This window comes from Rosa rugosa, chromosome 2 (assembly GCF_958449725.1).
Source record: "Rosa rugosa chromosome 2, drRosRugo1.1, whole genome shotgun sequence".
NCBI classification, from domain to species: domain Eukaryota; kingdom Viridiplantae; phylum Streptophyta; class Magnoliopsida; order Rosales; family Rosaceae; genus Rosa; species Rosa rugosa.
In genome coordinates, this window is record NC_084821.1 from 32,472,926 (window position 1) to 32,478,925 (window position 6,000).

A 6,000-nucleotide genomic window follows, 5' to 3' on the forward strand; every position below is an offset into this window, starting at 1 on the left:
GTTTAACATTTTGGGTCCAGAGCGACTTACTTAATGTTTTGATCTAACGGCCGGGGAGGTCTGATGATTGGGGGTCACAGGGGGTGACCATATATCGGGACTTCACGCCTTTGGCCGAGTGAGTGGATACGATTAGCTAGATCTCTAGTCTGTTGCCATTGTATTCATGGGGAGTAGCGGGGAGCTACTTGATGCTCATGAGTACGCGTTTTAAAAGGGAGTTTCAGGGATTCTTTCTTTTAAATGTCCAAGGTGGATTTTTTCATCATATTTATTTGTCAGAGTTATAATTAATATGATTTTGTTACAGGGTGACTTTTGTTGTTTCTTTTGGGGAAAAGCATATTTAATTGTCAGAGTTTCAATTAATATGATTTTGTCACGGGGTGACTTTTGTTGTTTCTTTTGGGGAAAAGCATATTTAATTGTCAGAGTTTCAATTAATATGATTTTGTCAGGGGGTGACTTTTGTTGTTTCTTTGGGGGAAAAACATATTTAATTGTCAGAGTTTCAATTAATATGATTTTGTCACAGGGTGACTTTTATTGTTTCTTTGGGGGGGGGGAAAAGCATATTTAATTGTCAGAGTTTCAATTAATATGACATTGTCACGGGGTGACTTTTGTTGTTCTTTGGGGAAAAGCATATTTTAATTGTCAGAGTTTCAATTAATATGATTTTGTCACGGGGTGATTTTTGATGTTTTCTTTTGGGAAAAGAATATTGTTTTGGGAAGCATGGTATGTGTTCCTTTTTCTCGAGTTGAAAGACTTTCCTCGTTTTGGTGAGAGTTGGATGGGTTATGTTTTGAGTTAGTCATATGAGCTTTCATAAGCTTACCGGGTTTGTTGTGTGGCAACCCGGTGCACTATTTGATGGTGTAGGGGTTAATCCTACAGGTCAGGGAAATCGTGGCTGAAGCTGGTTCTGATAGTTGCAGCCTTAGGGTAGGAAGCCAATTTTGTGACTTTACCCTTATTAAGACTTCCACTTTGTAGTAAGTTCTGAGGAGCATTTACTTATTATTTTGTTGTGGCAATTTAATTCGTAAACTTGTGTAATATATGACTCTGCGGAGCGAGTACATATTGACATTGTGGGTTCAGGGCATCAGTATATACTTGACTTAAAAGGAAAAAGTTTTTCCGGTATTTTGTATTGATGGCTGAACCATCACGCATGTATAATTATGAGATTATATATTGATTTTTAATTATGTTTAAAAGTCGGGGCGTGACACCCCCTATCTAGTTCACCACCTTTACTATATATAAGTTAATTACTTTAAGTTTTACTTTCCTCGATTTCTATTATACAGATTAGGGGATCTAAAGAGTTGACTTGTTATGGGATGACAATTTAAGTAAATTTTCTTCACTAAAGAGTTTTGCCCTACTAGGACTTTTTACACTACTGGTCTTATTCGAACCGCCTCTCCTTCCTCTACAACTCTGTGGTGGTTTGGTGGCTCGATTTTAGCTATAGAAGGTGCAGCAAGGCGAAGATCGTGGTGCTAGCGCTATTTCGGGTTTTCCGTTTTCCGTACACCTCTGGCCGCATAACTGGTGGGATTTTGAAGTCCTTGAGACGTACTTCAATCCCTCCAAGCCTTTTTACCCAATTCGAAGTATGGAGCCTGAATCAAACAAGTGAAATTCTAGGGTTTTCATCGCTTTTTCGAGGTAAATTTCGGCCAATTGGTTGTGTTTCTGACTTTGTTGTAGTTTTAAGAATGGTTGGGGTTGTTGTAAGGTAGAATTGGCATAGGTGGTTTCACCTGCCACTGTTTGTGGCGCGTGGGGTCATGTGGGACTGATTCTGGCCTCCTAATTTGGCTGGTTGTGTTAGTTTTAATATTTAGAACTTGTAGATATGAATTTGGTGGAAATCGGAGGAAGTTTATTATCGATCGTGAATTTAGGAAGTTATGAGTTTCGGTTGTCAATTGATGGGAATCCAATCATTGGATTTACCTCGTTTCTACTATAGAACACTTAAATCGACAAAACAATCGTAATGGTGGAGTTTGGGTTGGATCCGAGAAGGAATGGAGATGTTGATTTATGGGGGCTGTATTTAGAGTCGGTTATTAATTAAAGCCAACTTCAGAGGAGCGCTTCAATAGATTGGAGAGCAAAGTGCGAAGGCTCAAATCCGAGAGGCTTAAGCTACTGGAGGTGAACCAAATGCTGAACAACCGTGTTGTTGCGGCTTAAGAGAAGCAGCAGCTATTGGAGACTGCAGCCAACAAGAAGGCCGATACTATCAAGGAGCTATAGACCAGGATTAAAGAGCTGGAGGCTAAGGCCCAGGACCTCATGGCGAAGGTGCGGGACCAAAAAGATGAGTTGATCTGCCTGTTGGTGTTTGAGGGTACTACTGCTGAGCTGGAAGAGGACAATGAAAAACTCAAGGAAGAGGCTCAGACTGCTACGTCCATTGCTATCGCTGAGTACAAGGTCTCGGCCGAGTACGAGGATGGGGTCAAAGTTGCCAAGAAGGCTGCCGTTACCACTTCGTACTGAGAAGGTGTCACCAAGGGCAGGTTTCATGTTGAAAAGATGGCAGCTGACATGGAGGCAGAGGTTGCAGCCGAGCGTGAGGCCAAGGAGCGGGAGGCGAGGGGGTCGGGGCGAACCGGTAATCGGACCAATGGCCTTGAACAAGCATAAAAGCAGTTATTGTTGGAGCAATCTCTCTGTTTTTTTTTCTTTCTTGACTAGGTTTTGTTTTTGTGTTGTTGCCAGTAGGCAGTACAATGATGGCGTTTATGCCTTTCAATTTTAACCTAACTTTGCCTGGTAGTCCAGGTTGTTATCTTGTGTGTTTATGATGTTTTGGGCTTTAACCGTTTATCATTTTATTGCAAGTGTTGGTGTCGGTGTTGCCGAGTGTCGGCGATACCGTTTGTAATGGATAATTGCAGCGATACGTTTAGTGTACCTTGTCATGTGGTTGCGTTTGTTGATTAGTGTCAGTATGATTATGACTTAGGCGTGTGTAGCCTTTGATTATTATCGGTATGTTTGTATACCTTAGGCATGTGTAGCCTTTTTAAGTGGCGATCTATACCGTTGGCCAATGTCATGATCTTGGCTCAGCGGTATGTTTGTATCCCTTAGCCATTTTTGTTGGCATTCATAAGATGCATGTTAGAAAGCCATTTGGGCCAGCAATGATAATATCTAACAGTTAGTTTGGCCAATCTTCTTTCTGTCCACCTTGTTGGTTTCAAAATATAAACTTTTTCATAATAAGCAATGGACAATTTAGACAACCCTGGTAGACACATTGGGATTTCATGCGATCCAATAAATTGAAAATTTGTCCTTGTCCGTGTATTTACCCCAAAATTATATATTTACGCAGAACAAAATTGGCCTTGTTTCTTGTTATTTTGGCCTTGGTCAAGGCAGTCAACCTTAAGTTTTAAAGAGGTTCGCAACCACATTCTTACATGGTCGAGCTATCTCTACTCACATAAATAATTTCATCCTAGCATCCCCTATGGATTAAGTTGCTCTTTGAGAAATTTGATTAATAAATATAGGGGCATAAGTATATCTTCAGTTTGACTCTATGGATAGAGGCGAAACAATAATGAAAATGGCTAAGAGTTTTACCATATGCATAAGATTTTTTACCAATTTCTTTTCATCGACCTTGATGATTTTGAAAGGTGAACAACACTTCTTTATAATCAATCTTAGTATGCATGTTGTGATTTCGTGCGATCTAATAAGTCAAAAATAAAAAATAAAAATGGTGGATTCACCTTGCCCATATATTTAACCCATAGTAATATGCACAATGGGAAATAATGTCCACGTTTGTCGCTGCCTAGGTCTTGGGTAACTCTCATTTAAACCAATTACTAGAATATTATTTTTAGTAACAACTCCTGAGAGGTACATGACCACACTATCACATGACCGAGCTTCTATTTACGACATAAAAATCAAATGTTCACTCACTGGTAAGCCTCACAACTATGCCCGCTGCTTGCTGGGATCCTTCTCACTCGAGAGCTTAGTACGTCCTATACAAGTTGGCAGCTTATAAAAAATAAAATGAAAAAATTAAAATCGATAAATACTTTCAATGAAAATAAAATCAGTTCACTTCATAATTTCCCCCAAATCCGGCATTTCCAATCACTTAGGAATGTTATCCGTATTTTAAGGTTTACTCCAATTAAGCATTTCAATCTTCTAACGATATCAACCAAATCTCAAATTCATGGTATCCCAATTAAATAATCAAAAGTTGTGATATTAACATTCTCCGATCAATATCTAAATAATCAAAATTGTGTACAATAAAGTGTGACAAAAGACTCCAAACCACGAACTAAAATTCTTAAACCCAAAACAGAGAATTTAAAGTGGCTGCACGTGCCTCCACTCACCACAACCAATGGTGCCGCGCGGGCTGCACGCGCCGCCCCACCAAACCACAATTCAGGCCACAAAACATACAACAATTGAATCCTTACAACATAGGGAGAGACTTTTTGACCTGCACAAAGTTAGTGCTCAATTTAAAACCCTATCAATATAGTAAGAGCAAGTAGGGTATCGTTCTCAACCGGGGATTAGGGCCTAATTAATTCCTGAAAAATAAAACGTTAGTAAAACAAATTAAAGAATATAGATACATTATTCACCAAAAATACAAGAAAAAGGGATTTGGGATTTTTATTTAATTTAACAACTAAGTAAATATACACACGTGACACATCAAAACACAGAATCAAGTAGAATTATATGGATGGAACGAAACTATATATAATTAACTACTATTAACACGTTGGCAAGGTTTCAAACATCGAATTACGAATCAAAATATGTCATAGCATAGAATCAATCAAGAACAAAGATGAACACATACAAAGTTCTTTTTACTTCCCTTAATTAAATTAACTAGATGAACGCACCATAGTTAACCCTATTAAGCATGCAATTACTAGTGGTAGCTAATCACTAATAAAAACACTTTTAACGCAGTAAACACATTGGAAGTTTGATCAATTCAAGACAAGAACACGTATATTCAGTTTTCAAATCTAATTCTGATATGGACTGGATTGACCAGTAAGGAGAGCAACCCTAGCGCCGCAAGAGAGAGTACAACCTCCCAGCCAAATAGTTCCCTGTCTGGCGGCGGCCATGGATAGCGCCGGCTTCGCCGCGTCGTCTCTTGGCTGACTGCCGGATGGGCACTTTAATTAAAGCCCGAGCTGCGTTCGGAAGAGGAGGTGTTTGCCTTGAGGTTTGGAAAGTTGGCTTTGATGGCAGGTTTGGAAGGCCTTTCTGGGCGGCTGTAGCTTCTGTGCAGGGACGGCGAGACCCGTCGGCATGGATCTGGATGCGGCGGCGTGTGGGTCTTGGGGCCGGTGCATCGACTGTGGCTCGCGGGGCTCGGGGATGTGCTGGCTTGGTGGAGATCAGCGACGTGGCTCGTGGTGCGGTTGGCATTGTGGTGGGGCTTGGGCGGCGCTGGTTCGTGGTGACGGGACCCTTGGGTAGAGCTGCACAGGTGGCTGCAGGTGTGGGGAACGGGTGGACTGGACTTGGGTCAACCCTGGCTTGCTGGATCTTGAGATGGGCTCTTCTCTTTGGGGCTGCCCTATTGGGCATGTTATTTAGGTAAGGGTTGTTGTAGCCCTAATCCTTTTTCTATGTTTTTTAGTTCGTCTATTTACAATAAGGTTCCGTTTTCGGGACAGTCTAGGCACTTTTGTGCATTTAGTTTTTTGCATTTGGTCTAGTCTTGTCGACTTAACTCTCAGTGGATCTAGGTGTACACCAATTGAGGTCTCTAGGCGGCTAGGTTTATTGGTTAAAGAGTTAGGTTTCTAGCGCCTCCGGCGTAGTACCAAAGGGGGATCCCCGCTATGTCTACGTATTGATTGTACAATGAGTGGGTCTAGTTTCTATGTCCGCTGTGGGTACTACCACTATCTTCTTGTCTGTTAATGGCAGCGGAAGAGTATTGAT